The sequence below is a fragment of the Scomber japonicus genome, chromosome 1 (genome assembly GCF_027409825.1).
Source record: "Scomber japonicus isolate fScoJap1 chromosome 1, fScoJap1.pri, whole genome shotgun sequence".
NCBI classification, from domain to species: domain Eukaryota; kingdom Metazoa; phylum Chordata; class Actinopteri; order Scombriformes; family Scombridae; genus Scomber; species Scomber japonicus.
The window spans coordinates 20095431-20122538 of NC_070578.1; positions in this window are offsets into that span (position 1 = coordinate 20095431).

The following is a 27108-nucleotide window of genomic DNA, read 5'->3' on the forward strand; positions in this document are numbered from 1 at the left end:
GGCTTTGTCTTAATTTGGTATCACTCTTCACTTGCCCTCTATTTTCTATTTTTTGTGCAGAAGCTGAATATTGGTATAAAAGGTTATGTAATTTACAAAAACAATGTTACAACAATAATGATAATAATTATGATAATGTAATTATAAGGATGATGATGTGGATAATATTACTGCTACTTTCTTTTTCTCCTATCACTGCTATGCATGTGGCAACACAGTAAATCTGTATGTGTTTGGGCGTGCAGGTGGTCGAGTGGTTAGAGTGCATGCCACATACGCAGCCAACCCTGGTTCGAATCCTGGCCGGAGGTCCTTTGCTGCATGTCACACCCCCTCTCTCTTCCATGTTTCTTGTCTGTCTACTGCTCAATAAAGGTATTTTTACCAAAAAAGATGTGTACATAAGTGCTGTGAATTTCAGCTTTTCTGTTGCAAGTGCAGAAGATACTACACTGGTCTGTAAATGGTCTTACATCCAGTCCGATCCCAACTTTATTTCAACTGTGATGAGGTGTTTACATAACAGCTGCAATATTTGGAGTGCTGCTTTAATCTGGTGCTAATTAAAATATGTGCCTGTAAACACACTGATTCAGTGAATGAGAGTATGAAATGAAAAACCTGAAGTGGCTTGGCGCAGAAGTTGAGAGTGAGGTTACATAGTAGCTGTGTGACAGACACGTTTTCCTACTGCTTGGTGGATAGGCTAGATCAGTTCTTCCTCAGTGCTGAAGCTTCTGTCTGTTCTGCCCAATTCAGTTGAATCATGTACAACCAACTCTTAATTACTGCTGTACAGCCACTGACCCTAACCCTGAGAGTTTACCTATTTATAAAGGAGTTAAGCAAGATTCCCTACCTGCTTGCTCTCTATAAGCTGCTCTGTGTAATAGTGTCTGCTGAATGCATATTTGTAACTCTATAACCCACACAGCGAAATTTTACTTGGCTCCAAGGTCCCTGGTCTGCAATGATTTGTATTTTCCATGTCATGTACACGAGGAAATAAATTATTGTAACTAAATGCCATGATTACAAGTAAACATCTACTGTGTGGGCATGTGCGTGTGTGCATGCAGTTAGTCAGAGCACGGGAAAGCTTGGGGGCTGAGACTGGGGCCAGTTAGTGCTGCTGAGTGGTTGGAGATATAGAACAAATGAGCAATTAAGGCACTCCTCTGTACCCCTCTTTTGTCCTGGGAGGCTGATTAGATTGGCTGCGACGTGCTAACAGGCAGAGGGGTCTCAGAAAACTCTCTCATCTCTCTTCCCTTGTCTGTCCCACCCACTCTTCATGTGTTACCAATCTTTGTGGCCAAAAAAAGGCAGTAAAATTCTCTCATATGAGGTCTAAATAAATGGTGATTTTTAGCTTAACACAAAGTTAAGCTTCTTAAAAAATGTAAAATATTTTCTCATTTGAATCAATTTGAATTTGGTGTAACACACATACTGTATGCAAATGCATGCAGGGAAAAGCATAAAAATGAGGCCTATGTTGACTCACACTTATCAATGATTAACGAACTAGACTGGATAAACACATGCAGCATCTTAATTGTTAAGAAAATGAAAATGAAACGAAATAAATGAATAAATCAAGCCTTTATTAAGGAACATAACATAGGCTACAACATACAGCATTCAGAAAAAGAACAGTTTGCACTCCTAAGGGCTTTCACACTTTTCCAGAAGTGGACCTTCTCTCAGTTGACCTGCTGATGAATTCTTCAAGCAGGGTCGAAACATCGCATTCATCATGGCCAAATGCGTGAGTCTCTCCTGCTTCATAGTATTGGCAGCCAGGTTTTCAACCTGCGCAAGGCTGAGAAAGAGCGCTCGGACGCCGCGACAGATATGGGCAGGGCCAGACAGAGCTTTATGAGCTTCTCCACCTCGGACAGCATGCAGCGGGTTTGGGGCTGCAAGGTGTGCAGGATGGACACACCATCCTGAATGGTGATAACTTCTCGCCCCCTACACAGGTCGCTCAGTATGTCCAGCTCAAGGCTTAGCTGCTCTCGTGAAAAGGGGGTCAGCACATCAAGTCCATACAGTAGCCTATGTCAGGCTGCTGTATGGAGCCAGGCAGGCTGCCATAGATGTCGGAACTAGGAGTGTGACGTCTATTATTGTAAACTTAGTCTACGTCACACTGAGCTGTCAGATGCAGCCTGACTCCATACAGTAGCCTATGCCAGGCTGCTGTATGGAGCCAGGCAGGCTGCATATCACATCAAAAGCATAGATATGTGCATTATGAGATAAATGTAAGTCAGACAGTGAGTTTAAATTCAGATTCTTTATTTTTATTTTTAATAATAATGCTGTGGGTAGGCTGATGGGGGGCGACGTCTATGGCTGTATGTCGATTAAAAGATTTATTGATTAATAAAAAACATTGCTACTGCTGTGAAGGTGAAACATATTATTTCCCACAGTGTTATATATAATGTTTGCCAAGAAAACAGTTCTTGAGAATAAAAACATCTTTTGATTGAAATTTTGCCTGATGAAGTTTAAATAGCACCTTTGTTTTCAAAATGGACTAAGTGTAATAATAGTAATAATAATAATAATAATAATAATAATAATAATAATAATAATAATAATAATAAGGGTGATTTATATAGCAGAAGAAGAGAAGGAGAAGTGTTCATTGTACATTATATTCTGCAATAAAACCAAATCAAATATACAGAGACTGAGCCAGTACAGTCCCATGCCATGAAAGAAAATACACATTTTCATCCCAACAGTTTAGCAGCTGCTCTTTTGGATTATATTCTCTTTTGGTAAAATTTTAGCATTAGTGAAATCTGCTTCTGCTGCATTTGCTTGAAGTGAGAACCTGCAGAGTCTCCCACGGCACAGGATTGGTTGTGGCTGAGAGGGAGCATCAGTTGCATATGTATTTTGCAGACACTGGTGTTCAATGAAACAGAATGAGCTAAACCAAGATGACATCACAAGGGGCCTGCAGTCCAATCGTGTGCCGTTTCAGTAGGTGTCCAATTAGGCCGCCTGCACTTCCACTCACCCATCTGGTCCTATCGCAGTCAGACATGGAAGCCTGTCCAAACAAAACATCTCTTTGTTTCCACTGGCACTGGCCATGCAACAGCCCTGGCCTCTCATCAGCTCTGATCTGAAAAACTCGCGTTCTGTTAAACTAATCTAAGATTGAGTCCATGTGTCTGAGCGTGTGTTAGGTGTAACATTTTAAGGGAAGGGAAGTGGTAACTTCCAGCATCTTATCCAGTCCCTGAGAAATCAACATACACCAACAGTATCAGGTCCCAAATGTGCAGAAATCAACAACCTGTCCCAGTATTCTTAATCTCATTTGTGTTAAGTGTTGTTCTCAGCAAAATCTGGCTTCTGCAAATGTTTTATGCGCCATGCAATCAAAAGTGAAGCAAACTTCACTGGAAAAAAAAAGTATTTCAATGCAGTCTAGTGATGAGTCATTCTTTTCGTGCCATGTATGGCGTTACCTTGGCAGTTTGGAGATAGGCTATTATGGTCCATCCCTGGGGAACAGGACAGGACAGAGAGATATGAGTGGTATCTGCAGCTACAGAGTCCACGACCCCAATGTGTAAACAGTGGCTTGTGTGTTAAGACAGGACAGGACAGAATGGGACAAGGCCCTGCCCCAGCCAAAAGACACCACTCTCCCAGCAACTCTCAGACTGCTATTAAACATCCTACACTCAAAGAGAGACAGAGAGAGGGGGACTTGCAGGGTGGGTGGGGGGTGGGGGGGTGGGGGGGGGGGGTTTCTTGTAAAAGTATTTGTATGAGGAATGGGCATGAAAAGGAGAGAGAAATAAAGGAAGGATGAATTTGTCCTGTGTATGTGCTTGAAAATGTGAGAGAGCATCAGAAACATAACATCGAACTCAATTCAGTAATTTAAAACATAAAACACAACATGTATGAAGCTTCTGACATGAATGCAATAGTTAATCAGTTTGTATGTTCATATGAATTTAATGCAACATGTTATAGACATTATAAATCATTTGTTTTATACTCATCATTTCTTCATTGACCCCAAAAACAATAGAACACTCTATCTATTATTTGTCTATCTATAGCTGACAAAAACCTGAGGAAACCCTTGATGATGTAATGCTGGAACAGGTAGATGAAGGCAATCCTGAGTATGAAGAGAAGACAGACTGTGTTCTGTGTACTTCCTCACTGAATCCACCAATTATACTGAATCAGGTAGTATGTAATATAGCTTTGTCAATATTTGTAAAATTAACATTCATGCCAATACAGCATGTTTAATTTTGGAAGAAAGAAGGAGGCTGATGCCACTTCGCCAATCCAAGAATGAGAAAGTTACAAAGAAACAGAGGGAGCAACAAACACGAATACTGAAAGACAGAGAAAGCAATGGAAAGAGAGAGAGAGAGCTCCACCGCTCTTCTGGGTGGTCCCAGTTAGGAGGAGTATAGAGGACAGGCAAACAGGCAGATGTAAACTGTAAACCAGCTCTGCTCTACAATGGGCCAAAATGCTGCTGGCACTGGCCACAGAAACAACATAAGACTACAGCATCCACATTTAGGGAGAGGCAGTGGCAGTGATAGACAGAAAATCAAATGTTGAGCTGAGGAACATGTACAACATAAATGTGATGAGTCACTAACGTCCAGAAAGATGGGGGAGGCAGGGATATATTTTCATGAAAAGTAAAATAGTTGCTCATGCAGTAAACCTACCTCAGATAAACAGGTCATATAGCCTGCAAGCTGTTGGCTGACTAAGGGGATCAGACAGCCACACTCACACACACACACACACACACACACACAGACACACACACACACACACATGCATGCTGAGAGCTACAACAAGTAGGAAATGACACAATTTGCTTGTGATTCCAACTGTCAAACATGAGGACGTTGACCCCGGTTGAAAGGGAGCAGTGTAATCTCTTAGCAATCAGCTGTATGCTTAAACGGAGCCATGGCCCAGCAGTTTACCTTGTCCATAGCAGCATACAGCAATTTAAAGGTTGGGGAGCCCGCGGTCTGAGGTCGGGCCAGTGGAGACACTTTAAAGGACCATATATTTAGTGACGAATCCTCTCCTGTGGATGACCTATTGGGAAACATGTGTGTATGGCTTTCTTGCTGCCTTCTTTGGTACACTGGGAAGGAGGCCTGTTGAACTGGCTGAGAGAAACAGGAGAGAAGAGTTGGCTGGCAGGCACTCATCATCCCTCACCACAGGAAATTAAGGCAAACAATCAAGACCTTACATCCTGTCCATGAGACCACACTATGCTCTGGTCAGGAAAGTTGTGTCTGTGTGTGTGTGCGTGTGTGTGTGTGCGTGTGTGTGTGTGTGTGTGTGTGTGTGTGTGTGTGTGTGTGTGTGTGTGTGTGTGTGTGCATGTGTGTGTGTGTGTGTGTGTGTGTGTGTGTGTGTGTGTGTGTGTGTGTGTGTCTCCAAATCTTTAAATGATCTGCATGTTTTCTACAACTCACCTCAGTGCATTTTTTGTTCTTCAGGGGATTCTCATCTCTAAAACTACATACAGTAATTACAAGTAGAGATTATGTAATGGTATATTTATTCTTTAATCTTAATTATATAATTTTAGTGATGCTAGCATTTATTGTGAACAAAATTATCTATTATCTAATTTCTAACTTTAGAAAATTGTATATTGTTGAAATGTAACAAAAAATTAACAGAAAAGAATACATTTTTGAAATTTACTGAGCCAAGTTACGAAGTGCTGTCATGTAGTCTCAGTGGTGTGATACAGTATAAAATATCTTTAGGTCCTTTTTGTATCAGCACTAGAATTTCAATGGCTCTGTTTTACAAAAAAATCCTAAAATCAAGATCAGTTTGTAGATGATTTTTGAAATAATTCTACAGTAACATTCTCCATAAAATGGGGAGGTATCAAATTAGGAGGTGAACCATTCACAAGAAAGTGTAAATGACTTGGTTCAATGAATTACAAAAACCTATCTATTCCTATCTATTAATAAAGCTTTAGTTTTGTTGCTGAGCGATCCGTCTCTGATACTGATATCACCCTTTTGATATATTAAAGATTAATTAAATTTTGACTGTGCCACTACAGCAATGAATGAAAACATGTTTTTCCATATACAGTCTGGCTTTTACTCTGGGCATCCCCATCAGTAATTTTCACTGCAACTTCTTTCTACTGAACAAAAACTGTCCCTTTAAAATAGGTAACAACTCCAGACACTGAATATTGGCTTTTCTTTTTTTTTTTAAAGGAATTTGTCAAAGGCATTGGAACCACAAACAACATTTGAGGTGGATGCAGAAATCTCATAAACAGATATTGGACATACAGAGAGAGTAAATGGAAGTTTATTGGTCTAAACTTTAATTTTTCATTACTAAAATAATTAAATCACTCTAAACAACTTAGATTTTTACCTGTGTGTCACTACTAATGTTTGTCCACCCTCACTTGTTCAACTTTGTCCTCTCCTCATCATCCTCACCTTAATGTCCTGCACTCTTAATCTGTATACTTCCCCTGGCTCTCTATGTCCACCCCCTTCCTCCACTCTTCTTCCCCTGCCTCCCCCTCAGGGGTTCTCAGGTTACCAAGCGTCACTGGCCAGACAAGCTGGGGATTCTTTCAACGAGCAAATTACAGGCAATTAGGAGCCCAAAGGATAACATTTAGTGTGCAGGGGATAGGCTGAAGCAAGAAGAGAGTAGGCTTGTGCTGTGGAACACCCAGATCCTGGACAGCGTGTATGTGTATGTTTGTGTGTTTGTGTTGTATTAGGTGCACATGTGTCGACTAAGTCCTGATAACCACAAATTCAGACCCGAAGACATAGTAATCCAACTATAACCTGCCTGCTACTCCACCTCTGGAACAAAGACACACAAACACTATAGAAGTAGAAAGTAAAGCCTCTCTAACTGAAGAGCACCAAAAGGACAGACGCAGTCACAATGGGAGTGCCACACACAAGAGTGTTTAGAGAAGCAAAATGGTAAAGTGAACCGCAGCCTTATAAACTGTAGCATTTTTTCAGGACCTCTTGAACTTCAAACCAATACATCTCTCAGTTTTGTGTGTGTGAAAGGGAGAGAAAGAGAGAGTGAGTGTTAGTATGTGCTGCAATCATGCATTTACCGTTCTGAACAAAATGTGAGAGAAGACTGAGGAGATTAGATCTGAATTGGATGAATAAGGAGGAATGGAAAAATGTATCTCAGCATCTCCGCACGATGGGGTTTAATTTCTCAGAGTATCTCAAATGAGTACAATTTATGCTGGGGGAAGGTTTGCACTAAATGCACATTTGGTTTGTGTTCTATGTAAGAGGAGTTCAGAAGGTCAAACTCATCTCAGTGATCACTGTCAATAAGATAATGTTTCACCAAACAATGAGGTGAATATTAAAAAGTGACTCCAGATGGCTATTTTACCATTTATCATGCAGGAAACATCTATCCATTAAATCCTCAACAAAGCCTCAAAAAACTTAATTCTCTCAATCCAACATACTCTATGACACCTCTACAGTACTCTCTTGGCTATCACTTGACACCACTCAGTTGGCATGTCTGGTACATGTTCAACCTGTCCATTTTTTAAACTGCTGTGGAATTAGCAAACTATTACAGCAAATTACCCCTTGTCTGTAATTAGGTGAGAAAGGAAGAGAGCAAGCAAGAGAGGATGAGTACGCAAAGGATACAGCTGTGAACAAACGGGGCCTGGAGGAGCCAAGATCATAATTCCAGGCCTATCATTGTAATCACTGCTCCATCACAAAATGGATTTTGTCAGGGCCCGCCAAGTCCACTAAGAGCTGCTCCAGTTAAACATTAAGCAGCTGGTCTCTCTCACTCTCTCTCTCTCTCTCTCTCTCTCCCCCCTCTCTCTCTCTCCCCCTCTCTCTCTCTCTCTCTCTCTCTCTCTCTCTCTCTCTCTCTCTCTCTCTCTCTCTCTCTCTCTCATACACACCCACAAAGACACATAGATTAAACACACGCAAATATATTATCTAGCTTTGTTTGTGTATTTGGAAAGGATAAGAATCTTTTGCAGAGTGTGAGTGTACCTGTGTGTGTGTGCATGTCTCTGAAAGTGTGTGTTTCAAGTAAAGGCTGGAACTGGTTTGGATTAGCTCTGTGTCTTGTTCATTCTGACAACAGTGACGTGTGCCCCGGTGGCCTGCACTGTTGCAGCAGTGTGTGTGTTTGTGCGTGAACTTGTGTTTGTGTGTGTACCTGCCGCCTCACTGCTGGCTGGGAATGCAGGGAATGCTTCTGACTTTGAATGACCCCTCCCCTGTCCTGCTTGTCCAGCCCACTCCAGAGGGACATTGATGGGGAGTTATGGGGGTGCTCATGGAGGAGGGGTGTAAGGGGGGAGGGTGGGGGGTAGTGACAGTTCAGTAACACTCACCAGAGCCCGCCGTCCCTTGTCGCAGAGTGGCATCGCCCACCCTCAGTGCCAGAAGGGAGAGTTTATTTTTTTAGCTCCTGCTCTCCCTAGCGCCGGCTACAGAGGACCACCAAGCGCAGGGTCTCTCTCCCTCTGCCCTAAGCCTCTTAGAGATTTATTGGGGAGGGTGAATGAAAAAAAAAGCCTTGTGACCTCCACTTAACTAGAAGTAAACACACGGCTGTGATAGTTAAATCAAAAGTGCATGCTCTTCTCTCACTGTCAGAGCAGTGGGGTTATGGGAGTGCTGTAAACAGGTTGTACTTTTTAGAGCAATGGATGGGAATGTGGAGATGACAGAGCTGAAGCCTTTATGGTTTCCTCAAAATGTGGTGGATTCTGTCCTAAAATAGATTAAAAAGAAGAAAAAAAAATGTTATTACCCAAATGGTAATATGATGTTTTAAAATTATAAAGCAATACTGTAAACTTGTATTCATTGAGGACTACATGCCACAATTGCAGCATCTGTTTTTAGTGGCTAAATACGGTTTCAAGATTTAATCAAAAGTTAAGGATGAGATGTATCATATCAGCACACTTTTTTATTTACCCACTGATTATAGCTGTGTATAAAAGCACAACATATCTTTTAGAATATCTCCATCTGAAATCAGATCCAATCCTCCTGCCCATTAAAACACCCACCACTAATATCCCACATCTGTTTGACATCATATTTATTTTACATTGAGAAAGTCTCAACCACTTGTTTGGCTTGTTCAATATTGTGCTTTTAAAGGCAAAGTGTTGGTATAAATGTTTACTGACCTTTAGGGTTTTAATCAATACATTCAGCTAATAAATTGCATTACATTTGTGGAACAAAGTTTGTCTGTGTCAGCTCATAGAAATCTGTACACTACATAGCAGCAAGTCACAAGTGCATATGCATTCAGTAATAATGTGAATCAGAGTGATATAAAATAGATTTTTTTTAACTATTCTTATTTTACTAACAACAATTAATGGTTTTCATCAGTTTTGAGTCAGTGCTGCATATTAAATGAATTAATGTTTGTAGGCTTCTCTTTCATAACAGCTCATTGCATCAGTGATTTAGTTTCACTTACTGTTTATAAGTATATAATTAATCAATAAATGGTTTATAACATACAGTAATACAGTTGCAAGTAGATACAGGAATATTTTCAAGTGTTATTAATCTATTTGTCAATAACAATAACAAACCTCCTGTTAAGCATCCATACTTGGTGTGTATTCCCCATACTTAGTGCTTGATTAATGTGTAATGCCTAATACCTGTAATTACAAAAAACAACAATAACAATAAACATTTAAAATGTATGCAACAAAAAAAAATCAAATATCTTGTCTTGTCTTGAATCTAATCAATGTATTGATAACTGCATGTGAAGTAGTGTTAAAATAAACTTCACAATTCATTTACAAAAACTCAACAATTGTGCACAATTGATTTATTCAGTTTCTCTTTACACATTTATGCAATTGCCAGGCAGCATTAATATAAATAATAAATACAAATACCTCTAAAACCTGATTAATAGCTCATAGCACTTTGTTATTCCAGTAAAATGTCTCTAACACAGGTGCATAATCCTGCTGATAGTGTGGGAGTGAGACATCAGTGTTAAATGCCAGTGATTACACCACTTTTCTTTGCACAGCCAACGGTTACAAAATGTTCTTCACATATCAGTGAAGAATACAAGGTTTTCCACTTGGACTGCACTCCAAATTTCTCTATCCTTTTTTCTGAAAAACAGTGACTGACCCTATCCCACCCCCCACTTCTCAATTCCATCCATGTAATAATAACCGTTTTTCTTAGCTGCATCTATCTGCTGTGTTTTACACTACACTGGCCTTCTGTTGACCTCATCCTGTCTCCCTGTTTCTCCTCACTTCCAGACATTTTCATGGTTATAGACTTAGTGCAGCAAGTGATGTGGACAAAGAGGACTATCCATTTTAAAGAACATACAGCAATGTACACCACCAATGCTAAAAAATAACAGACTCTTGCTTCTCTGGGGAGACACAAAGAAAGCCAGACTCAGGCTGCACATGGTGGTTGTATGCAGCCTGAGTCTGGCTTTCCTGTCTAGACCAGTGGAGATAGGGTTAATGAAATGCTGAATGCTGTCTGAACACTGTCTGAACATTGACTGAAGCATCCATCTTCAACTTGTTCCTCCTGAAGTGGACCATCACACCTCAGCATACACCTTCATTTTTCCTATCCCACCCCCTTGCTCCTTCTCCCAAACAGTATATCCTCAATTGCCTGCGTCCTCTTACACCACTCACCATTCTTGACCACTAACTTCACTGTCACTCAGGAATTCTTCCTCCCCACATCCACATCACTATTACTCTTGCGCATGCGCTGTCTCTTTCTATGGGGAAGCACCATTTATGAGACCGTCCTAGAATAAATGGTGGTCAGCAGTTCAGCATGTTGGCTCATCCAGCTCTGTAAATATGGATGACTGACCCAGCCGAAGGGAAAATGTGTGAGTGTCTTAAACAGCGGCTGTAGGGTTCTGCCAACAGAGCACCTGGATGGTGTTAATCACAGCTCAACATAAACACTGCTTGAAAATGACGGCCCACATGCACATGACCATGTGCATGACCATGTGCATGTGCACACAAACTGTCTTCTTTATGTGCGGGGACACATGCATGCTAGTAAAGTGCCACACAGACACTTGCTGATGTAATACAAACTGCACCCACGCAGAAGCATCCATTATTGTGTCTTCCATAAGAGAGCCAAAAGTGAATACAGGAGAGCACATCCCATCGTCCTGATATTCAGACTAAAAGGCCATTCCTTTACCACTTCATTAATCAGTCTGATTTTGCCTTGTAGTTAGCCATTTTTCTGTGAGGGGAGGATTTGATTTTGCCGTAACCAGTCACTAGTGATTGATGTATCCAGCCGCTCTGACATCACTTTCTTACAACACTGAAGCTGCCTTTGCCAGTAAAGTTAGCAGAAGTTAAGCACATTTACAGACAGCAACAGGTGGCTGATACTGAATATAAATATAATCTATTCACTGACAGGTTGTTATTGCAAGGTGTGCTGATAACAAACCAGAAAATAATAGTTCCCTCCACCATATTCATTTTCTTTATCAGAACATCTTGAGTGCATTATTGCTATTATAACATGGCCACCAAGGCATCAGATGAGTCATTGCAATCAATTATATATTTAAAAATATCTTGTTCAAATACAACATATTACAGATTTCTAATTGTATAGAATGCCCACAATTGAATGTGTTTTATACAGTAATATGTCACAGTCACACAAGTGGACAAAATGACAAAAATTGAAAATCAAACCATGAAACAAACATACATAGTCAATAGACAAGAGACTTCAATACAGATCATAGTTGAACACATTTTGGTCTTGCCACAAACCCTAAAGAATTATACTGTTGTCACTGAATAATTACAATTTAAGACACTGTTTTAATCTCTATAGACAACAGGATAAACTTTATGATTAGTGTAGTGGTCAAAAATCCCTTTTTTGTCCTCTTCATGTCTATCTTTGTTAAATCAACACAAGACAGACAGAAGATGAAATACAACACAAAAACCCACATACTTAGACACATACAATCCTACATAGACTTGCAACCCCACACAAAAACACAAAAAAGGAGATGGACACATTTCGCCATCCTTGTTTCACTACAAACTGATCTGCTCACCAAAGTGTTTTAAATCGGTCTTATGGCACTTAGCCACCACTGTATTTATCTCTTTGGGATTCAGACTTGGCCATAATGGATCATCCTCACTGTCGCTTAAGATAGAGTCAGCTCTATAGTAAGTAAACACATGCTGTCACACATCAGCCCATCGGCCAAAGCTCTCCAGGCTCTCCAGTGGAGGGGGCCCTTGGTCCAGCATCTCTACCGGGGCTATGTCAGTGTCTGTAGGGCAAACAGGAGTACAGGGCTGGCCTGTGAGCATGTTTTATGGCCCAGTTTCTGGGCTGAGATAAACACAGTCAGCATGCCATGAGAATGTTGTGTGTGAGTGTTCATCAGTCAAAAAAGAAAGACGTATTATCTGTTTAAACTGCCTCAGTGCAGCCAGGCCACACAGCGGGCCTGCTGCCTATTTCAATTGAACTTCTGGCCTTCATCTTGTATCTGCTATACTTTTTTAAAGGCTTTGAAATTTCCATTTCTACATGAAGTGTCCAAATTGTAGCAATTTTACAGTGTATATTGGAGTGGGTCTGTTGTATGTAAGGCATACTGATAATGATGATTGATAAATATCATTTGAGGATCATATCATATTAGTGTGTAATAAAAGTGTTCATATATGCTTCTTTTTCCTGCTTGTCAAGTTGATCTATTCTGCTGTGCTATATATTTCCCACCAGACTTACCATATGACATCTCTGACCTGTTTGCTTACCCTTGCGTGTATTAAGCCCACAATCTGGAAACCACAATGTCCAAACTTCAACCACAACAGTCCAGATCTTGGTTTTCAGGACAGGGTCTGGTTTTACTGGAGGTGAACAGGATGATGGTGTGTGATGTAAAACCAGTGATGCAGATAGACACTGAGAGAGAGAATGCCATCATTTTGTTGTCTGTCCCAAATCTAGCATTATGACTAATTGTAATAATAGTTCAGTTCAGTTCAGTTCAGTTCAGTTCAGTTCAGAGCTTTATTGTCCCTCAAAGGGGAAATTTGATTTGCAGTGACAGTACAAAACAGGAATTATAGTTACAATTATACTGTACAATAATTAAGAAATAAACTGTGTTAGATTTGTTCACAACTACATTATAGTGTGTTCAAAGCTGTTTATTAAATATTAATATACTAAATGTAAATGCCAATGATGGAGAGTGAGGGGTGGGGAGGTGGCACTCTGGATTTTTCCTTTTTTTATAGAACATTACATTTATAACTGAAAAACTCAGCTTGAACCTGTGACCTTTACTTTATGGGAGGCACTATAGCGATATCACTTCTCCTGTGGAGCCAGCTGGAGTCGCTTCACTCCCAGCCCATTAGCACTCGGTACATCCAGCTGTGTCTCTGTCAGACAACCGGCCTGATCCACAGTACGTTACCAGCTCCTCCTGCTTCACTTGTCATGAAGAGATCAACCACACAGGAAGAGAGATAGTAAACTAGGATCAACAAGTTAGTTTCACTGTGTCCCTTCACTTCTTTACCTAAGCAAACACACACACACACACCTACACACACCTACACACACCTACACACACACACACACACACACACACACACTTGGCGACCTGTGTGGTTGTGAGGCCCAGCCCGACCCTGTCTACTCACACATTGATTAACCCTGAGAGTGTTTGGCCATTAGAGCCCGATCTACAGAAATCAAACCAATATGTGAACTCTGTGATTAGTGTCAAAAGTATTACAACGCCTTTCACTCAGAAACCAGAGCTCGGTGCATTCCAGTCCTGCTCCCCATATCTCTGGTATGAAATACAAATACTCTACAATGAGGGAGAGAAGCACAGGAGAGATGCAGGGTGGGGGTTATCGAACAGCTACATTTTTTCCACACATTTTTTTGCCATGTCAATTTGGAGAATGTCACCCATGTGCTTCCTCTCTCCCACCTTCTCATTCTCTCTTTAACATACACACGCACACACACGCACACAAGCCCACAATCAGTTATAAAAATATTTCTTCAACGTCAAACGTCCAGGGGCTTCTGAGGCAATGCAATTCTCCCCAGTGGGAGGCAGATCAGAGGAAAAGTCTGCACTCTACCTGCTTTACAAAGAGACCTCCCTGAAATCCACTGCCTGCCTTTCACCTGTAAAGACAGCCACACCGCATGAATACAAGCCAATAAGCCCAGAGGGCAAAGGGCAACAATACAACAGAGGCTTTCTCCCAGTGCAGACAGACCCCCTCGCCGCTGAACACCAGCCAAAGACACAAATGCCTCCTGTATCGTTTATGGTGTCCAAAAAACCCAAAAGCCAAGGACAGGAAAGAAGGAGAGACAGTAGGGATACAGTACAATGGCAGGAGTGATGGAAGGATGGGGAGGTAACAGGAAGGACTTTTACCACACTGCGTGGGTGATGAGGACACCGAGGCGGTACAATGGTGTAGTGGGGATGTGTATTTACACTAGGGGTGATTTCTCTGCCCCAACCCCACCTCTGACTCAGTGGTACTGTGCTGAGTGGAAAGTGCAAGAAAGTCACTTTCCATTTCATCTTGACCAGAGATGTTTTTTTACTGTAGCTGTTCAATACACATCAATTCAGAGCAGTTTCTGACCTCGAGTTGAATATTTGACGTGGCCTGTTTCCCCTGGAGACAGACTTTTCTTGTGTAGCATAATAATCTAAATTGCAGAGTCATAATTGAGATATGATATCATGTATCTCTCTCAGGGCTGGCTGGCATGAAGGCAGAGTCCGAGCAGGAAGTTAGCGATAGGAACAAATTGTTAAGAGGAAGGAAATGTTTAAGTCCAGAGGGATGATAGCTGCAGATTGCTGTAACACACCTCTTAGGACATTTTAAGACACTATCGAGTTAAAGCTGTGCGTATTTTGCTACCACTTTTTAGGGAGGGGGGGAATCATTTGCTGACATATGACACTTTCATGACAGTTTCATCTAAACTATTTCTTATTCCTTTTTGCAGAATCATTATGTAGAACAGTGGGACATACTGGTGTTTGCCTTGATGCTTAATTTACACCTAATTCAGATAGAGAACCAGGACACTTTATGGAGGTTAAATGACTGTACCAAAACAATTCACATGTGACTGAAGTATTCAAATGTATTCGTTCATGGTACTATAGTTAACACCTAAAGCCTTGGCAGCCTGCATCCTCTACTCTCTCTACACTTTATTCTTTGTTGTCAGGTTGTGATTTTCCATAACCCTTAACAGTGGTTTAGAAAATGGATTAGCTTTGTGAGATTCACCATATAGAAAAATGCATGACTTCCAGAAAGTTGCAGTAAACGGATGTTTATCGGATACTTTCTAACAGCCATTTACATGGCCAACACCTCCGTCTTAAAAATGAAAAGCAATACAATTTTCTTTACTCCACTATGACTTCTCTTCTGATATTCCAAAAGAAAATAGAACATGTTGATGCATTATTTATGTGCAGTGTCTCAGACAGCTCAATACACAGGTATATATTTTTAAATGTCTTGCATACACCTTTATTTGACAGTACAGAGACAGGAAATTACAGGAGAGAGAAGGGGGTGTGACATGTAGAAAGGTCTGTCGGCCGGGACTTGAACTGGGATGAGCTGCGTATATGGCATGCGCTCTTAACCACTCGACCACCTGCGCACCCATGTTCAGTAATATTTCTGATCCATACATAAGGGAACTCATTTCACCAAACATAGGTAGCATTAACTGGAGTCTATCAGCCTCAGCCTGTTGATTCTCAGTGCTTCCTGTCGTACAGTGGGGAGAACAAGTATTTGATACATTGCAGGTTTTCCCACTTACAAAGCATGTAGAGGTCTGTCATTTTTATCATAGGTACACTTTAACTGTGAGAGACAGAATCTAAAACAAAAATCCAGAAAATCACATTGTATGATTTTTAAATAATTCATTAGCATTTTATTGCATGACAAAAGTATTTGATCACCTACCAACCAGTAAGAATTCCGGCTCTCAGAAGAGAAGCCCTCCTGTTCTCCACTCATTACCTGTATTAACAGCACCTGTTTGAACTTGTTACCTGTATAAAAGACACCTGTCCACACACTAAATCAAACAGACTCCAACCTCTCCACAATGGCCAAGACCAGAGAGCTGTGTAAGGACGTCAGGGATAAAATTGTACACCTGCACAAGGCTGGGATGGGCTACAGGACAATAGGCAAGCAGCCTGGGGAGAAGGCGCAATTATTAGAAAATGGAAGAAGTTCAAGATGATGGTCAATCTCCCTCGGTCTGGGGCTCCATGCAAGATCTCACCTCCTGGGGCATCAATGATCATGAGGAAGGTGAGGGATCAGCCCAGAACTACACGGTAGGACCTGGTCAATGACCTGAAGAGAGCTGGGACCACAGTCTCAAAGAAAACCATTAGTAACACACTACGCTGTCATGGATTAAAATCCTGCAGCGCACGCAAGGTCCCCCTGCTCAAGCCAGCGCATGTCCAGGCCTGTCTGAAGTTTTCCAATGGCCATCTGGATGATCCAGAGGAGGAATGGGAGAAGGTCATGTGGTCTGATGAGACAAAAATAGAGATTTTTGGTCTAAACTCCACTCGCCGTGTTTGGAGGAAGAAGAAGGATGAGTACAACCCCAACAACACCATCCCAACCGTGAAGCATGGAGGTGGAAACATCATTCTCTGTGGATGCTGTTCTACAAAGGGGACAGGACGACTGCACTGTATTGAGGGGAGGATGGATGGGGCCATGTATCGCAAGATCTTGGCCAACAACCTCCTTCCCTCAGTAAGAGCATTGAAGATGGGTTGTGGCTGGGTCTTCCAGCATGACAACAACCCGAAACACACAGCCAGGGCAACTAAGGAGTGGCTCCGTAAGAAGCATCTCAAGGTCCTGGAGTGGCCTAGCCAGTCTCCAGACCTGAACCCAATAGAAAATCTTTGGAGGGAGCTGAAAGTCCGTAATGCCCAGTGACAGCCCCGAAGCCTGAAGGATCTGGAGATCTGTATGGAGGAGTGGGCCAAAATCCCTGCTGCAGTGTGTGCAAACCTGGTCAAAACTACACGTCTGATCTCTGTAATTGCAAACAAAGGTTTCTGTACCAAATATTAAGTTCTGTTTTTCTGATGTATCAAATACTTATGTCATGCAATAAAATGCAAATTAATTACTTAAAAATCATACAATGTGATTTTCTTTTTTTTTGTTTTAGATTCCGTCACTCACAGTTGAAGAGTACCTATGATAAAAATTACAGACTTCTACATGCTTTGTAAGTGGGAAAACCTGCAGAATCTGCAGTGTATCAAATACATGTCCTCCCCACTGTATGTGATGTGACCTACCAGCCTTATTGACAAGTTTTTGTTGAAAATTGTGTGTGTAGCAGTGTGGCTGCCCAGGCTGGAAGGTGCACATGTGGACTGCAGCCCTGCAGTGGAGGGCTGAGCTTATAGAGGTCTGGAGCTCCTCTCTCCACAGGTTTAGTCTACATGACTAGAGCACTAGAGGCCCCACATGTGGATCTGACCACCGTCAACGCCATCAGCACCAATACAGTGCTGAGGCACATGCACCCCTTTACCCAACATGTCTTAAAAGCTGAAGTGGCAACACAGAGAGAGAAAATATTCCTGCTCATTGATTTCATAACACAGACACACAGCAAACACACCTGTTCAGATAATGTACTTATAAAATATGTTCTGCTGTGCATAGTTCAATATGTACAGTACTACTCAAAAGTTTGGACACACCTTTCCATTCCCTTGAATGAGAAAGTGTGGACAGACATTTGACTGGTACTATGTATAGCTTTAGGTTTCACAGCTCAGAGATGAGTTAGATCCTGTATGTGTGCATATACGTGTGTGTTCTTTCTGTGTGTTAATGGTTGCAACCACGATGTGAGGAGGCCCCCCCGAGGTGTTAGGGGGTAGTAAACAGATATGGAGCAGAGCGGACTCTCATGGTCTGCCTACCAGCAGGCCACTCACAGTTCACTACAAACAGCACACTTGAATGCTCTTTCTCTATATGTCTCTCTGTTTTTCCTTTTCACACTTAACTCCTCTGTCTGTCTGCTGTCAACCACAAGACACATATGACAAATAAGATGTAAGTTCACCAGAATGTGTGCATAGCCTTCAAAGTCCTAGTTATCAGATGATACTATTTTTTCTGAACCCCACCCTTGTACACCATAAACCTTCCTAACCCCTGACAAATTTAAGTCACTTCATCCAAAAGGATGAATCATTTTCCAGTACCTCTCTTTCTTTTTTCATTCTGTCTGTCCTTTTGTGACACACGTGGGAGAGCAGGAGCATCCAAAGTCGCATGTAATGGCAAAATCCCAGCAGCCTCACTCGGATGTCCCCCTCTTCCTGCTATTCTATATATGTCACCAAGCCTTTTGGAAGGGGATCTTATGGGAGCCTTACTGGCGAGAGATTTGTCTTTGCACACTCACGCACACTTGGCATGCACATACATGCATATACACAAGTCATACAGATGCCTGACACACACATGCACATCCAAAGAGGGATAAATGTGAGGGATCAGTTACCGAGTCTGTGTATGACCGTGAGGAATGCCAGTCAAGGGCTGTGGTCTGACACCTCTCCCAGTCTCTGTCGCTGTCAGCCATGGGAAACACTGCAGCCCAGGAGAGCTCCGGCCAGAGGGTGACGTGATGGGGCAGGATGTGTTTCCAGTGGTGAGGTTTAACCATGCATGTGGACATGCTCAGAGACCTGTGGAGGAAATTCTCAGCACCCCTTGGCCTTTCCGTCTCATGGGTGTCAAGAGTAGTGTGCCCCAGCTGCCCACACACACACACCACACACACACACACACACACACACACACACACACACACACACACACACACACACACACCTTGCCGAAATGTCAGATGCAAGACCATGACACAGTATACCTGGTATTGTATCTTCAGTTTCACCTGTTAACAGAGATCTTTAGTTGGAATCTCACTTGCTAGTCAGCATTTACTGTTTGGGTCTGACTTTCTGACAAGCCAGAGGAGCAGTGAAGGACCCCTTGGTGAACATATTGTAGCTTAACAACACAAGCTGATGTCATTCATCCAGTCCTGTAGTGGAAGTTATGACTTTTCCCTGTTGCTCTCCATAAACCCAAGCCTGTGATAAAAGCATCAGTCATTTACATTCAAAAGCAATCTGGAATTTTGATTGTTCCCATTGCACCAAATGTTGATTTTCTCTGACAAGAGTATAAATGGCTTCTCTGCTTAATGGAGTGTGACAATCCTTCAGAGTCTCACAACAAGGCCACACGTTTTCAATCACAAATTTTAGCCTTCCATTCATTCTCTTCTTTCTTTCTTTCTTTCTTTCTCTCTTTCTTTTTTTCTTTCTTTCTCTGCCTCTCACACAGAGTTTATTTCTCTCACTCTCTCACTGTAACCTAGTCCCTCTCCTCTCTTCCCCACCCCTCAAACCCCCTCTCTTGCCCTCTGATAGAATTAGGGAGTCCTTGAACCATGGTGATCACACTTCCTGAAACAATTACTATTAAGCAGCAGTGGCCAGAGAACCTTGCGTAGAGTGAGCTAAAGAGGCAGGAGGCTATTTACTAGTCTAGTGAGGAGCCTGGTGACACCCACACCAGAAGCAGCCAGAGGTGCTTTCAGTGTGCTGGCAGAGAGAGGTTGGGGTCAGTGGGGGTATGTGGGCTGAGGTGGTAGGGGGCACCAGTCTGTTTTTACAGGATCCAAGCTGTCAGGAATTACCCACATGCTATGAAATGTTAGGAAACATTACATTACAGACAGATGTACCTCAGCTTCACGTGGAAACTCTGAGGTACATACTTACTTACTGAGGACAGTAAGACAAAAAATGAAGAAATACTTAAGAAACAGGATTCATAGGTGTAATGAAAACTACGATACCTTACATTCACAGCTATTTTCATTCCACGGGGGGGGGGGGGGGGGGGGGGGGGGGGGAATCTGAAAAACATCAAGGAGTGTAACAAAACTTGTTTCTGAATCTTGACAGCTCCCTTTGATGTGTCAAAGGCCCACATGTAAGAAATAAATGATTCGATGTGAAGCTTATACAGCTCAGAGGAAATTAATTGTCTGCTGCAGTATTGATCATTCCTGCAATGCAAACATACAGCACACAAATGTATAGAGGCTTTCTGTGATTTTTTGTCATTAAAGCCTTCTGCTCCCCTCAGCATCATTTTATTCAACACCATGGTCTTCAGGAGAACTTCAAGCATAAACCAGCTGCTTATTTTTGAAACGGTTTGCATTAAATCTAATTTGTGCAGAATGGGTGCTGGGAGACCCAGGAATCCCCTGCAGCCTTGGAGGAGGAAGAAGAGGAATGTGACCCAGAGAGGTCAGTGGTCCCCTCTCCTGGGTTATAGGGGTTCCTGCGCAAGGGCTGGGCCAGGGTCACAGGTCAGTAGGCTCGCTCATTCTGCTCTGCCTTGGCGCCTGCCGGCACGGCCCTCAATTTGTAGAGCAGAAGAGGGTGACCCCAGAGGGTCTTTCCTGGCTTCCCTGGCCAAACACAGTTCTTAAACACTACCAGCCTCCCCCTGATTCCCTTGTCTCCCCTTGACTCCCCTGTCCCACCAACACCAATCCATCCTTAATAAGAGGAATTACCCCAGGCAGGGGCAGCGGAGAAGGAGAGGGGGGAAGCAGGTATGCCGCCATCTCCGCCTCATAACTCAGTGGATTTATGTAGGATCATATGCCCTGTGTGTAGTGGCACACTTGGGTGCTTAACTCCTTGACCTGCATTGTAAATAAGTAAATTAATAAATATAAAGCTGTACTGTCTGGGGATAGACAGAAACTCAGAAGGTTAATACATCAGAGTGTATAGAGCCTGTTATTAGCACCAGATATAAGATACGAGTACATTTATAATCACTTTAATAATTCAGTGAATCTGAAAAATGGCATACATACAAAGACACAGAATGCTTCTCACTCCTTGTTTGTCAGAAAAGCTACTATAATTGATGCCAACTTCTGCAGCTTGAGCTTTGGAAAAAGCAAAGGTAACCTTCAACATCTCTTTGCTTCTGAGTGAGTTGCCAGGCTGTCTGTTTCCCCTGATGAGCGAGACAGTACTGTTTCTGATACTGACTGTTACAGAGAGACCAATTATCCTGGCCAATGAGGACAGGCCTCTGACAGCATAATTACAGGCAGCCTTGCTTTGCAGCAACTATATGCCTGGGTATGGCCACCAGTCACCCAGCAGTTGGGAACAGGAGACGAGAGGGCGGCAAAGTTGGGACATGGGGGTGGGTCTGAAGGTGTCTTAATCCACCAGGACCCAATGTCCTGTCTTGTCCCAGACTCTGGGGCCTCTCCATGGGCTGCTGAGAGTCGGAGCTGGGGCCTGATTTGGCCCAGCTGGAGGAAGCGGGCGATCAGAGTTCAGTTGGTGCAGACAGAAGTAAAGTAAACAGCCGTGGTCATTGGGCAGGCCGTTAGCAGGCCTCGGACAGATGAGCAGGGGGCCGGGAAGACCACACACATACACATACAGCCAGACCACACAGGGGCCGGGGCTCAGGGGCCTACGCACGCAAGCACACGCCCCATCGGCAGGGTTCCCCTGTGGGCAAAAGCATGCTGCAGGTCAGGGCGGAGCAACATGGAACACATAGGAACAACAGACTGGCACAGAGCTGGCCTGGGACCCTGCGAGTGCTTGGATGGACCTTTACGTTGAGACAGAAACTGGCAGTTTTGACCCAGTGACTGAAGACATAATCCTCAAAGTGTTCATATTGAGCAGAGCTGTAAGAGAGAGTAAACACAAACAGGAAGAGATTCATAAGTATGCTGCTGTTCCACTGCCAAATTTTAAAGTGCAGTTTGGAGTGTGTGTCCGCCTCCATGTTGGAGGCACGCACTCTCTTTTGGGGAAAACCACACGTACATTAGCTGGGAAATCACATCATGTTGATAAACCAAGAGTCACAGTGGCGGCAAATAAGCAACTGTCAACAAGATTTATTTTTGTGTGAGGTATTTGCTTTACAAAATGTCCCAAAAGGAAAGGCAGCCACATTGAAGGACAGAGTTTATTGTTTTATCAGTTATTGGTTTTTACTGTAAGAATAATGCAGCATATCAGTTGATAGTTTGGTCAATTATTTTGTTTACATAGCTGTGGACTGCAGTTTGTTAAAAAAAAAAGGTTAAGATAAGCCTGTGTTTGGCTAAATGTACTGGAGTGGTATTCCAAGAAAAAAAAATGTGTGGTTGAATTTAAAAAATGAAATTCTCTTTGGTTGGTTTAAAACAGTAACATTAAAGACATTCATTACATAACAATTACATATACAATATATGCATTGTCTTTAAGATACAAGAAAAACCTTATCACACTCCTCAAAAGTCTTTCTCTCTCTCTCTCTCTCTCTCTCTCTCTCTCTCTCTCTCTCTCTCTCTCTCTCTCTCTCACTCACACACACACACACACACACACACACACACACACACACACACACACACACACACACACACACGTTAGGTATTTGGCAAACACATTAACACGTGAAGGCTAAACAAAAATAAATATATACCACACAAACACACTCACACACACTCTCTCCCTTTCTCTCTCTTTCCACACCTCCACATAACCATCAGTCTCTTGCTTTATCTGAACAGTGTCAGAATGACCCATGGGAGAGGCTGTGAATGTGTGTGTGTGTGTGCGTGCGTGTGTGCGTGCGTGCGTATCACCCTGACATAGGGTGGAGTGAGGAGTAAAGCTCTCAATCACAATTACTCCCCACAGCCACCAGTCATGCTGCCTGCCTCACATCACCTTACCACACGTACGTACACACATGTGCGCAACATGCACACACACATGCACACACACACACACACACACTGAAGCACGAGGTCAGCATTTCCACTGGAAAGACATGATGTATTCTGAGTTCGGCAGTGAGTCCAACCTCACCTCTACTGAGGATCTAGTGCAGCTGTCAGGGGGATCAGGCAGAGCAGGGCTGGACTTCACTATCTGCCTGCTTACAACACACACCCTTGTGTGTATCAGTAATCCTCAGCACCCTGCCTCCCTCTTCTTTCATCGCTTATCTCCACATTTAATACCACATTTATGATAACGAATGACAGGTAGCTGGGGCTGTGATCCCTCCTCATCTGGTCTTTATCTCATAATGGTACCAGCTGCATTCTTCCTTCTAGCACAGGGCCGTGCACGCCTAGATAAACCCTGATCGCAGGGTGGGCAAACCACTCACTAAAAGTTTTTCTGGCTGTAAAAGAGGGAAGAAGTTGAGAAATAAGTACAAGATTTGCAACTAATGAAATATGCAGGGCACATGCTTGTCAGTAAGCCACATTGTTGAACTGTGCCAGGATGCGTTTTGATGCAGAAGATTCAAGGGCTGTCTGGCTGAAAAGAAGGCCATTTACTAATTAGTGCTGATGTTAGCTATTTGGTAGTTTTAGATGAAGTTTTGAGCTAAGCAGGAGCTGACAGGTTGAGTTGGGGGTTGAGCTACACAAGGGTTTGGTTCAGTGTCTGGACAGGACACAGGGGGTCAGAAGTGGCTGTGATTTGAGGTCATGGATGCATGTGGTGGAAGAGATTGGTCACTACAGTAGATGTAAGGGAGGCAGATGATTGTAGGTGATGGTGAGGTTAGGTCAGGGTTACTGGGAGTCTGGGGTACTGAGGAGCAGAGGCAGGGAGTTTTAGGGGGAGCTGGACACTTGTCTGCTGGGTAAGGAGCTGGTGAAGGTCACAGGGCAGTGAAATATGGCTGTCAGGTAAGACGGGAAGAATAACACAGGCTCTGTCCTTCCTGTCTTGCTACAAGAGGGTCTGGGTCCCCGCCGGGTGACATGATGGGGTCATGCCCCGCACAGACTGAGATGAGGTTCTCACATATGTGAAACTTTTACTGCAGAAAATTATTAGTCATCAGGATTTTCTCAAGTGTCTCTACAAGCAATAAAACGGAACACGGTAATCATAATTATTGTTTATTATATTTGTATAGCATCCTAATATCAAAGTGTAAATTAGAATAATTAAGAGCAAATACATAAAACAATTATCATGGATTCATCATTTGAATTAATTTAGTTTTTTGTTTTGTTTTCAAAGTGAATAGCCTGGTTACAACTTCTTGTATATTTCATTATATATATTCATTATATATACATATATATTCATTATGTATGTATGTGTATGTGTATATATATATATATATATATATATATATATATATATATACACATACATATATATATGCATGTGTGTGTGTGTGTGTGTGTGTGTGTGTCTGTGTGTGTGTGTGTGTGTGTATGTGTAAATAAATATATATGAGGTATGCATATTAATGATATTTTAAGGGTCCCCCACAGTATTTCAATTCATTAATTGTTCAAACAGAAAGTAAAGGCTAAAGGCTCATTTCAAGCGAAATACACACATACAATACATTTTTCTATTTCATGTATTCAATCCATGCATTTTATAATATTTAATAAGATAAGAGACACGCAGCAGCCTTTGCCAAATACCTCTATAGACAAATATAAATCTAGCCTGTTTAACGACATCTAAGGAAGTGGTGAGTAGAGTTTCAGCCTGATTGAAAGTTGAAAGACTTTGGCTCTGATTCCTCCATTGTTTGATGGGACAAGAGAAGTCCTCAGCTCTCTAAATTGGTCCTTAATGAGACTCGCACGTAGGCCACTTCCCTTTGACCCCGACATCTCCAAGCTTGTCCTGTGGTTCCGCTTCGGAAAAGGAGGACCAACTGGCGAGGAAACCTTGCTAAGGGAGTACTGCAACAGCGCAGGAAGGCTCGGCAGAGTTGTGACTCATTTAAGATTTCAAAGGCGGGTATTTAGTCCTCAAATGCAACAACACTCTCCCCGTCATGGCTGCAGACAAATGCTGCGTCAGTTGCATCACTGTATGTTATATGCATGCACCTTGACCTCTGAAAACCCCAAATCCAAAATGATGATCATTCCTGAACAGTCCTATTTGTTTGTTTTGTTGTAATTAACAATGGCATTATTAAGCAATGTGTTATGAGCCTGTGCAGCCTGAAAAACAGTGGAAGTTAAATAATATTAATAATGATTAGTATAGTTGTTAGTTATTTATTAGTGTGTGTGTGTGTGTGTGGTGTGTGTGTGTGTGTGTGTGTGTGTGTGTGTGTGTGTCTGTCTGTGTGTGTGTGTGTGTGTGTGTGTCTGTGTTGTGCCATTTATAGAGCAGTCATTTGCGAAAAAAGAAAAAAAGAAGCAGTCCTCTTTAAAAACGTGTTATTATTCTCAGTTGTAAAATTTGTTATTTCGGCGTTATGGTTTAGGTTTGTCAAACGAAGTTGGACGGATGGAGTCAAAGTGCACTCTGGATTTTAGATGTGGAACACCCTCCAGCTTTCAGTGCTTTCCAGATGATGGCTTCTTTTTTTTCTGTTATTATTTCTGTCTAACACGTCCAGTACCGACAACGCTTCGCACGGGTTATGACCAACACATCACGCATGAAACATTAAAGTCTGCTCTTAAAATAGCACATGCACCGGTGCTGAAAAACAGACGGCAGTAAAAAGCTTTGTTTAAGTAAGTGAATGTACCACTAGACCATTGAACGTCACACCCAGAATATATTTATCATTTATTTATTTATTTATTATGATATTGGATATCGGTACAGTCTATTTTTAGAGATTTGTTTCTCCATATGAAATGACTGCTTATCAAATCACAGCTGGGATTTTGAGATTACAGATCCAGTGTTTGGTGTAAACAGGTCCAAGCAGGATTGATTTACTGTTATTTTAGAACACAGAAAAGGAAACTCTCAATATTAAAGTCTGAGAAATAAAAACATTATCATATATTAATAAGATGAGAAAGTTTACACTCCCATTTTCTACTTTTGGGGAAAGTATTTTTGAAGATAATTAAAAACGTGGTACCTTCTTTTCAGGAACTTTTTTTTTGTTGGATATAGCTAGTATATCTATTTTATTATTATTATGGCATAGCCTACTCCCATTTTATCCCATGCAGAGGTCTATTCAGTTCCTTCTTTTCAACTTAGATTTCAAGGGTAAACTCACCTAAGAGATAATGTTGGGAGAGCTAAGAAAGTGTTCACAATACCGAGCTTTTTTAAATATTCACTGTTTGGTCATTGCATTTGTTCACAATCACACATGCACACATACACACAATGAAAGTGAGTGTGCAACTGAGTGAGCAAAGTGCAGGAGTCTAAGGTTTACTAATAGACCCCTCTAGGTGGCGTTAACATACTTTTAGGGTCTGTGGGTTGTGGTCTGAAAACAAACACTTGACTGAAAAAGAAAATCATGAAAACTGGTGTGTAATTTGCATTTCAACAAATAAAAAAATCAACTTATCTTTATGTCATTCTTTTGTGTCGGTGATGTGCACAGAGAATATTTGTGTTTGTCAAAGGTGGCAGATGCTTGTCGACAAAAGTTATTTTGAGCACACAAGTGCTACATAGCATGGATGATATGATTAATTGATTGAACAAAATAACTAAAAGAATGATACATTTACTGTAGAAATGACAGAAAATCGATGAGAATTAAAATAAAATAACCTCCAATAATGAGAGATTCTAAAGCATCTACATGTATATTTCCTCTGTCTGTCTGGCTGTCTGTCTGTCTGTCTCTCTCTCCCTCTCTCTCTCTCTGTCTCTCTCTCTCTCTCTCTGTCTCTCTCTCTCTCTCTCCCTCTCTCTCTCTCTCTCTCTCTCTCTCTCTCTCTCACACACACACACACACACACACACACACACACACACACACACACACACACACACACA